We start from the raw sequence: 10,894 nt of genomic DNA on the forward strand, positions 1-10,894 counted from the left end.
GCATGTAGTACACAAATAAAAAAAATTATTATGTAGAACATATATATATATATATATATATATATATATATATATATATATATATATATATATATATATATAACAGTATGGTTCACAGTATGCCCACCTCATCAGACACTACTACACCACTGTATCAATATAATCATATTCTTACCCTGAAGTGCAAAAGTCTCACAGATGAACATTTTGAGCATGCGCTCCTTTTACGTTACAACAGTTAGATATGCACCTCAGCTAAGTAATAGATGATGGACTATTAATAAGTAGTAAGGGTTAAAAGTAAGTGTGTCAGAGTTTTGAGCTGTTAGCTTTTTATTTTCTTTTTTTTTTTTTTTTAGCAATTTTTTGATTATTTCTTACTACCTCACCAATGGTGTGCAGCACACACACTGAACTTAATTGCTTCAAAGGGTCTGGTGGATGCCATCTAAGGTTCCTGCCCAAAGGGTTCATAATAGTTAAACTGCAAAATGTACAGCAATATGGAACAAAGCCCATTGCTCTAATGTTGCTGCTGATGCAGTGGAGTCCACTGCATGAAACTTGACATAAAACTTGAATGTTCCTTGTGTGACTTGTTGGAACTTGTTGGAGCTCTGCTGTTTCCAGATATTCTGCTCTTTTAGAATATTCTTGCTATTCAAAAGATAATATCTTGCACCTTATCTTTGGAATAGGTGATGGACTATTAGTAATCAGTAAGTGTTAAATGTGTTTCAGTGTTTTTAGATGAAATGATTATCCTACTCAAATGCATGTGAAATAAAATAGAACTAGGCTGAAAGTAATCCAAAAGTAATTAGATTAGATTACAGTACTGATTGCCTTTTTTGTAATGTAATTTATAATCAGTACCTGATTACAATTCACAAGTAATCCGCTAGTAATCTCGTCTATCACTTTTTCGACATACCAACAAGTAACAAACTTGCTCGGACCCTGGGGCTTCAACCCTGCCTTCGCTTAAAGGGATAGTTCACCTAAAAATTTAAATGCTGTCATCATTTACTTACTCTCATGTGTTCCAGATTGACGACTGTCTTTCTTCACAAAACACAAAAGGAAGCAAAAGTTAGGCAAAATGTTATGGATTCACAGTACCAGTCACCATTCGCTTTCATTGTAAGAAAACGCATCATCAGCATTCTTCAGATTCTCGTGTTCCACAGAAGAAGAAAAATCATACAAAAGTCATGCACATTTGAAAAGACATAGGGGTGAGTAATTGCCAACAGCATTTTTATTTTTGGGTAAATATGGAGATTTTGTCCTGACCCACCTCAAAGACCTTCGTGACTCACATAACTAAATCACACAGCAATATCATAATTTTGAATAGGTTGAATGGATATTACATTTATTGTAGTAAAATGCAATTTTATTAATTAATTTTAATTACCAAAAGCCTAATTTAGCTGTGTCTCACACTGCCGCATACATTTCCTCGATTACAAAAAAATTTACATTCCATAAAATTAATACACCCAAAGACATAACATTATTTGACCCCTTTCTACAGCATGGCAGGAAGACAAGTAAATAATTTCAATTCATTTTCTCAATTTTTTTATACAAATTGCAGTGTTGACTGCATTCATCAAGCTCAACCATTCAGCTTTGTTACAAAACGTATTGTCAGAATGAGGATTGAATTTATATTCTTTCATTTATGGTAGGCTACATATATAGTTGAAGTCAGAAGTTTACATACACCTTAGCCAAATTACATTTTAACTCAGTTTTTCACAATTCCTGACATTTAATCGTAGAAAACATTCCCTGTCTTAGGTCAGTTAGGATCACTACTTTATTTTAAGAATGTGAAATATCAGAATAATAGTAGAGAGAATGATTTATTTCAGCTTTTATTTCTTTCATCACATTTCCAGTGGGTCAAAAGTTTACATACACTTTGTTAGTATTTGGTAGCATTGCCTTTACATTTTTTTACTTGGGTCGAACATTTTGGGTAGCCTTCCACAAGCTTCTCACAATAAGTTGCTGGAATTTTGGCCCATTCCTCCAGACAGAACTGGTGTAACTGAATCAGGTTTGTAGGCCTTCTTGCTCGCACATGCTTTTTCAGTTCTGCCCACAAATTTTCTATTGGATTGAGATCAGGACTTTGTGATGGCCACTCCAATACCTTGACTTTGTTGTCCTTAAGCCATTTTGCCACAACTTTGGAGGTATGCTTGGGGACATTGTCCATTTGGAAGACCCATTTGCGACCGAGCTTTAACTCTCTGGCTGATGTCTTGAGATGTTGCTTCAGTATATCCACATAATTTTCCTTCCTCATGATGCCATCTATTTTGTGAAGTGCACCAGTCCCTCCTACAGCAAAGCACCCCCACAACATGATGCTGCCACCCCCATGCTTCACGGTTGGGATGGTGTTCTTCGGCTTGCAAGCCTCACCCTTTTTCCTCCAAACATAATGATGGTCATTATGGCCAAACAATTCAATTTTATTTCATCAGACTCCAAGCCAGTCAGAGTTTCTTCGACTAGGGGTCACTCTTGGGAGCCCCAAACACCTCTTCTTTTTTTAAAAAGGCCAATGGGAATTGGCGAGTGGAATTTGCATGCCAGTCCCCCGGACATAAGGGTATAAAAAGAGCTGGCATGCAACCACTCATTCAGATTTTCTCTTTGGAGCCGAACGGTTGCATTCAGTGCACTGAATTCAATTTCTTCCTACCGTTCACCTCAAACTGCTGGATTTATGGCAAATTTCAGTGGCTTCTCCCCCTCTGCACCCGTGGAGTGCAGAGAAAGCCCTATCCTTGTCCCCTCGTGTCTTCATGAAGGTCGCAGAGGCAGCCCTTGTCCCGCTAAGGGAAGTGGGTGACCGCATCCTCAATTATCTCGACGACTGGCAAATCCTAGCTCACTCTCGGGATGTGTTGTGTGCGTACAGGGACCTGGTGCTCACGCATCTCAGCCGACTGGGGCTTCGGGTCAACTGGGAAAAGAGCAAGCTCTCCCCGGTTCAGAGCATATTTTTTCTCGACTTGGAGTTTGACTCAGTCTCGATGACGGTGCCTCACGAATGAGCATGCACAGTCGGTGCTGAACTGTCTGAAGGTGTTCAGACAGAAGACAGCGGTTCCACTGAAACATTTTCAGAGGCTCCTGGGGCATATAACATCGACACAACGTCGAGTGAGTGATAGATAGGGAATGTCCTGGTTTCTTTCATAACCTCTGTTCCCTGATGGAGGGAATGAGACGTTGTGTCCCTCTTGCCACAACACTGAACTACCCACTGAAATGGCCGGGACCTTGTCTCGGCTCCTCAGCACAAATCCTGAATGAGTGGTTGCATACCAGCTCCTTTTATACCCATATGTCCAGGGTAGTGGCATGCAAATTCCACTTGCCAATTCCCAAGAGTGACCCCTAGTGTCACTACATTGACACAATGTCTCGTTCCCTCCATCAGGGAATGGAGGTTATGAAAGTAACCAGGATGTTTTTTGCTGGTGCACCTTTCAGCTCATTTAGTATATAAACACATTCTAAACACTCAAGCAGCTGTATTATTCATTGGGTTGGTCTTCTGTTTTTTGTTTTTGGACATGTTTTGGAATATTTGACTATTCTTTTGGATGCAGTTTGTTTGTGTATCTGGGTCAATACAGTATGACAGTAGCTACATGTTGAAAGAACAGGGATGCAAATAAAATTCTCTTGATGTGTTTAACGCTCTTAAAGCTTAAATAAACTTTACGATTTTTACAGACCTTTAAGATTGTTGCTTGTCAGACTGTACAATATGAATGCATTGATAACACCATGGTACACTGTGCGACATTATGTCAGACTGTACGATACACATCGTAGCCGACTGTGGTCCCAATTGTCCCAATCAGTGAACGGGACTCATGTTATGGTAGTAGAATAGAAGCAAAACGGCGAGATTTTCCCTCCAGAGAAGCATTTTATTTTCTTTTTTTCTGGAAAAAAAAAAATCAGCATTTCCATTGCTCCAATACCACTCCATCACGAACAAAGGCTAACATATAAAAAGAAAGATGGATTTTGTCAAATAGGCCTATAATAAGACTAATCACAAATACAAAACATTACAGATGTTGAGAATGAACACAAGAGGGGGAAGTAGCCCCCTTCCCCCTCTTGTACTGTATATAATTAGTTACCACAAGCAAAGATTCATTGTGGAAATAAAAAGACTTGTGGCCCAAAAAATGACAAACTTCTCATTTCACATTGGGGAAAACAAAAAAGGTGGGTTAAAGTATGTCTTTCTCCTCTTAGTAACCTATCGGCCACGCAAAATTTAGAAAATTCATATAGCCTGATAATACACCGATCAGCCACAATATTAAAACCACCTGCCAAATATTGTGTAGGTCCCCCTCGTGTCGCTGGATGTTTTTTGTTTTTGGCACAATTTTGATTAAATTCTAGAGACTGTTGAGCTTGAAAATCTCAGGAGATCAGCAGTTCTATCAGGAAGACTTGCAGACTTTGGCGTAAGCCCCATCTGGCGGTCCAAAGAAGTTGTACTCGGAACCGTCATATCCTGCCGGAGATAGGAGGCAGGGGCGAGGAGCCTACCCCCGTGCAGGACGGGACTGGACTTGTGGTGGTGGGGTGGTGGAGGTTGCCGTGTTAGCACAACTGAAACAGCAAAGTGATAATGTGAGCAGAATTATAAAGCAATGGCTTACATGTGATTGGCTAGGAGTTACCTAGCTAATGGTGCGATGATGTACAGCTGCTAGTCTTCCCGCTAGAACTACACTGCATTTACATTTACAGAAATACTCAAACCAGCCCATCTGGCACCAACAATCATCCATGCAATTATCTAATCAGCCAATCGTGTGGCAGCAGTGCAGTGCATAAAATCATGCAGATACAGGTCACGAGCTTCAGTTAATGTTCACATCTACTATCAGAATGGGGAAAAAATGTGATCTAAATTAGTTGGATGGTGGCATGATTGATGGTGCCAGATGGGCTGGTTTGAGTATTTCTGTAACTGCTGATCTCCTGGGATTTTCACACACAACAATCTCTAGAATTTACTCAGAATGGTGCCAAAAAAAAAAAAAAAAACATCCAGTGAGCGGCAGTTCTGCGGATGGAAATGCCTTGTTGATGAGAGAGGTCAACAGAGATTGGCCAGACTGGTTTGAACTGACAAAGTCTACGGTAACTCAGATAACCGCTCTGTACAACTGTGGTGAGAAGAATAGCATCTCAGAATGCTATTCTGAGATGTGGATTGATGCTGTTTTGGCAGCATGAGGGGGACCTACACAATATTAGGCAGGTGGTTTTAATGTTGTGGCTGATCGGTGTATATAATGCTTGCAAATTCCCTATAGATAATGCACAAACACGACATAGATTTCTATAATTCTAACCAATATAAATAATATATATATACTGTATATATATATATATATATATATATATATATATATATATATATATATATATATATATATATATATATATATATATTTTTTTTTTTTTATTTATTTTTTTTTTAAATTAAATTGTGAATCTTAACTAAAGAAGTTTACAGACGTTTAAAATAAAAATGTTTATTAAAATAAAGCGGTAAATAAAATGCATGATAAATGTAAAGAAAAAAACATAAAATTGTATTAAACGTGTTATTTATTTTCGTTTTGTAAGCTCTGTATCTATTTAATTCAGGGAACAATGCTTTCATATTGCTGAAGTGTTACGCTTTTCTGCAAGTATTTTCTGCTTATTTATTTATTAAAACTTTTTATATAATATGAAAAGAAGAAAAAACTCTGAAAGAGCTTGAGTAGAGTGATAACTGGGCACAAATGTTGCTATGATGCAGAATTTCTGACACTGACAGAACTTCGTCGGAGGCTAAAGATCATCGCAAAGGCTATTAATCGGCAGTCGCACTGAACTGTACACGCACTGAACATGTCACACTGAACCTTGTAACATTGCCGATTTTGCCCTATGACAGAACTCCTTTAGGATTCCCGAATGGCAGAATCGTGGCCAAAATCACACAGTGTGCACCGGGCTTAAGATAGGAGTACAAAATGCTTTTATGGTAGTAGCCTACATGCTATTGTAATATCTTGAAACACCCACCCAGTCACCATCCGGCCCACCCTGGTGAACCGGACCCCAAATATGTTTCATCCGGCCTGTGAGACATGCTGGATGAAAGTGTTGTAAGTGAGCAGCGCTCCTTTTATAATGAACAGAGACATACACCACAAGCCCTCAGGGGCATAGATAGCTCTGGGCATTTTTTCTTTAACAATGAACCAATTTTATGCCATTTCTCACTTACTGTGCGACAGTTGCCTCTCTCCCTCATATTAATGTGAGTAGGGACTCGGAGTGCCGACACAGTTTTTTGATGACAGTAGACCATAGCAGATACACACAACAAGCAGCAATATAGCAGCAAGCATCTTTCCCTAAAACAGACATCAGAGAATGAGAATCAAATAATGTGAAACTATCTTCACGTGTCTGACAGCCATTCTGACACTGAGGGTTCATCTGAGCCAGGAAAATAAGGTTTGTGTGTATGGACATTTTTTTTTTTTTTTACTTTGACTATGTTTGTCAAGTTCCAAATTTTCATTTATAAAATATTTAATTCACTAACTGGATTATAAAAAAAAAAAAACAATATTATATAAACCAATTTTTATAGATTTAATTTTATTATTATTTTTTTTTTTTTTTTTTTTTAAATCTAACTATATCGTTATCGTGATATAAAATTACTTACATCATGATATAAGATTTTGGTCACATCGTCCAACCCTAGATCCCGTAACAAATATAAGCAACAGGATATGATGTTCTGGGGTTCTCTTAATAAATGAAAAATTTTAAGTACTCCACCTAATCTACTTTCCGAACGAATATGTCACCGTAGGGACTTTTTGCCTGCATTATCAAAACGTCATTGTCATGCCGTTCTCACCTCAGTTCAGACAATTCCGTCACAGGCTCTGTAATCTTTGGATTTATAGTGCATTTTTAACCGCAATAAGTTTAATTACTTATAAATATGAGATAGTGTGACTGCACTTCAGTCACAGATAGAGAGAATGGATTAGAGCACATGGGCAGGTGTACAGCAATGCCTCTGGAGCGGCTGACAGTTAAAGTGAAAGGTTTATGGGCACAATGGCAGCTGTCAAAGAAAGCGCACTGGGGGGAATTTAAATCAGGATTTTCCTCTTCAGGGCACAAGCTCTTTCCACTGGGTCTCTCATCCTCTAAAACAAAAATAAATACACATTAAGGCATTAAGCATTTTATTTATTGTTAGTAAATAAATAAATAATTACAAAATAAGAATGTTAAAATCAGACCACATCTCATTTTAACACAGAAGCCACTTTAATTTAATCAGTGCCTTTCACAACCATGAGCAAATTCATTATCAGTTATGCTAAGGTGCATTTAAAATATAATAGTGAAACTGTACTAATATGCAATATGGCAATTCACAGAAATAATTCCCCTTTTCATTGCTTGTTATACATGTATGTTCCATAATGTGAGTGGATGGATTCTACCTTTTTGTTAAAATATTAACTGGACTAGCATTGATTTGCTGCCCTTAATATATCTTATATTGTACTCTGGGCTTTACAAATCACAGTCATTCTGCATTAGACATTTCAGAGCTGCTCTCAAATGAAAGAATTTATTTTTACTATTATTATTTATTTTGTTTAATTTTTTTAATTTTTTTATTGTTATTTCTTCTCCCTCCAATACCAGAATGGGAAAATTATATTCTGTTTCCAGTCTGATCTAGGTGGAAAAATCAAGATTCATGATTCTGAAGGCTGAATCGATGTGATACTGCTTTTTTCTACATTAAAGCAATGCATTTTAAATTGCCTTTAAAACACTAGCCAAATGAGAGACAACAGAGAGAGTAGTTCCTTTTCTAAAAATCCAGCATGTAAGAAATGAGTATAAATGTTTTCACACATCTAGACTGTGTGCTTTTGTTTTTAACACCTTTTAAAAAGAGAGATTCTAAAAACAATGCAGACATTGTTAGTTTTTTGACTTCTCAATGCCTTCAGGCGTGTTCTGTGTTCATTCACTGATTTGGCATTAATTTGTTCATTTGAATAATTATGAATGTAGCCAATGCTGTGTAAATAAAAGCCAGAAAAAAGAGAAAGAAAAGATTTTATGCCTTTTGAACATGGCATTTTAAAGTTGTTAATGAGAAGCCAAATCTTTTTCTTCAAGCACACAATAGTATCTACCTCCTATCTGAAATGTTAAATGTGTTTAAAATGTTCTATGTACAAGAATGAATGATATTAGGATATTACTCAACTTCTATGTTATGTGAACATGTACTATAACATATTGGCTAAAGCCTTGGAGCATTCATAATGTTGTGGCCACCTCTATAATTTACTACAACTATGCCACTCTGGAAAGAGAGATCATTACAATAAAGTTAAAATCAATCAGCCAAGAGAAATACAAGTGATCAATCAACGCATTTCAGATTAATCAACAGAGGCAGGCACAACACAACACACACTGTAAAAATAAACACTGGAAAGTATCTCTCACTTCAGTGAGAATATACTGTATCAAGGCAACTCTGACAAGTGTATACATAAACAACAGGAAAAATAAAAGGAAACAGTAATTAATATACACCGCACCCTTGTGAAAATCAATCAAACACTGTCAGGGTTCTGCCCTTAGTTTTGGGGCTTTCCCCTTTGTGGCAGAGCCCTGACATGTACGTGTTCTATGTCTGTTTTATGTCTTGTGTCTGGATTCAGCAATTTCAGTTGGTTTGATTTATTTACTCTGTGACTGAATCCAGGCACTTGTGTTTTGTCTCGTGCTGTGTAAATGCACTTCGGTTTGTGTTTTCTCATTCCCTTTTGCATTCGTGTCTGTCTTCAGTGATAACCCCGCCCTTTCATTTGCCTTCTTATCTGTCTGATTATTAGTTGTTTTCACTTGCCCTCCTCGTTATCTCCTTGTTTTCTTCCCTATTTAACCCCACTGTTTTTTAGTTTTTTTGTTGTCTTGTGCCATTTTGTTGTGGATATGTTCCCTGTTTTGTGTCTGCCAGTCGGTTCCTGTCCTATTTGTCTGTTTCAGCCCTGCTCCAGCCCGTCATCTTGTTTGTTGCCCTGGACTGTGCTTATATATATATTTTTTTATTAATAAAAGCCTATATCGCTACTCTGCGTCCTGCCATTTACTCAACATAATCTGACAAACACACAATCAGTGCAATATTCACATATAGCCGTTGTTGAACATGCTTTAGAATAATCTGAATGTATTTACCTCTGGACTATACCGAGAGAGAAGGGAAGTAATGTGGGATCCACAAACGATCTTCGTACAGAGAAATTTTCTTCAACCTTGCCTCTTACAGGAAAATCTTAATACTGTTGGTTAAACTAAATAAAACACACTATAAATTACAATTAAACAAATGCATAACACTACACTTACAAGAAAAAAAAAAAAAAAAAAAGCTTTACAATAGTTACCAAAGAAGCAGAATGCTGCAACATGTGCTCATTGTTCTCATGAGAGAAGGTGTGTAATGTCACTTTTGCGCCAGTGAACTTGAACTTAAGAACAGTCCGCTACTTGTCAATGACACAGTTCATCCCTCTTCCCTTCTCCCATTGGCTACAATGTGTTTGTTTTTGTTTTAGCCATACTGTGTGAATGGTTTTTGCCCCCAGACATTCAAGATAAAACACAACTAGTACTTATGTAGACCTTGTTATCTTGTTTTGTTCACAGAAAATGTTCTACTGTAGAGAGAAAGGAAATTATCTTATCTCCAGAGAGCCTGCAGAATTTCCTTCTTGTGTGTGGTATGGTAATTGTTAAACACATAACCTCAGCCTAAGGTTGTGTGTGTGTGTATTCGGCATATTCGGTAGTGAGTATTTAATGAAACAGTAGTGTAACTTCATTTTTATTTCTGCAAGACCAGTGTGCACAATGCTCCAATCCCACAGAAAATAAGAACTCGATGAAATCAGCTTGTTGAAGTTATGGCTTCAGGCCACCAATAGGATTGGGGGTCAAGTAAACATCTCAAATACAGCAGCATTTGGCTATTATTTCTATTAATGAAGAGATGTTGTTTGTTTCAGAGCATATGGATTTACTATAGCATGTAGGCACATTCAATTATCATATCAGTATGACTAATGGTCTAAATTGTAAAAAGGAACATTTTTAAAAGTGTTAGAAGAAATTACATTTGAAACGCAATGTTGAAAACTCTTTATGATAATACATTTTATAAAGAATGTATTATTTATTAATTAATAGTTAATACATACTTTATAAATCAGCTTTCTACTTTCCTAGATTATTAATACATGATTAAAAGCATAAACAAATAGTATATCATTAATTTGTAAACACAGTCACAAATAATTTATCATTGATTAATATTTGCCATATGTGTAGGTGTTAAATAGCTTGTATGAACAACTTGATTACTATAGCTTTTGTTAATAATTATTTATTAACATAATGATTTATTCACAGACAAAACATACCTGCAGTATCTCCATAAATCATACATTTCAGAAATATAGCATTCAGAATGAACATACTGATTGATTCTGAAATGTTATTTGGCTTAAGAGTGTTAAAGGTGCACTCAGTAATTTTGTCCTCATTAAAAAAGGTTAAATGAAGACTCCAGTCATATTAGTAACCTTATAAAAACTGTTATTCTACACGGAGAGGGTCCACACATGGGGGCTGTCATGTTAAAATCACATGACCACCCGAATACTACTCAATCTCAGTAACTGTTCTGTTATTTGACACTTTT

The 10,894-nt window shown here is 36.7% G+C and overlaps 1 long non-coding RNA gene across 1 annotated transcript; it reads right to left on the reverse strand.

The window, feature by feature from the left end:
• Positions 1-1,285: 1,285 nt before the first annotated feature.
• On the reverse strand, positions 1,286-9,648 carry LOC127444432 (uncharacterized). Its single transcript, XR_007897815.1, has 3 exons — positions 9,579-9,648; positions 6,353-9,485; positions 1,286-4,671 (listed from the first exon to the last, which is right to left on the reverse strand). It is a non-coding gene; the product is annotated as an uncharacterized LOC127444432 (long non-coding RNA).
• Between the last annotated feature and the right edge of the window lie 1,246 nt (positions 9,649-10,894).

This window comes from Myxocyprinus asiaticus, chromosome 7 (genome assembly GCF_019703515.2).
Source record: "Myxocyprinus asiaticus isolate MX2 ecotype Aquarium Trade chromosome 7, UBuf_Myxa_2, whole genome shotgun sequence".
NCBI lineage: Eukaryota > Metazoa > Chordata > Actinopteri > Cypriniformes > Catostomidae > Myxocyprinus > Myxocyprinus asiaticus.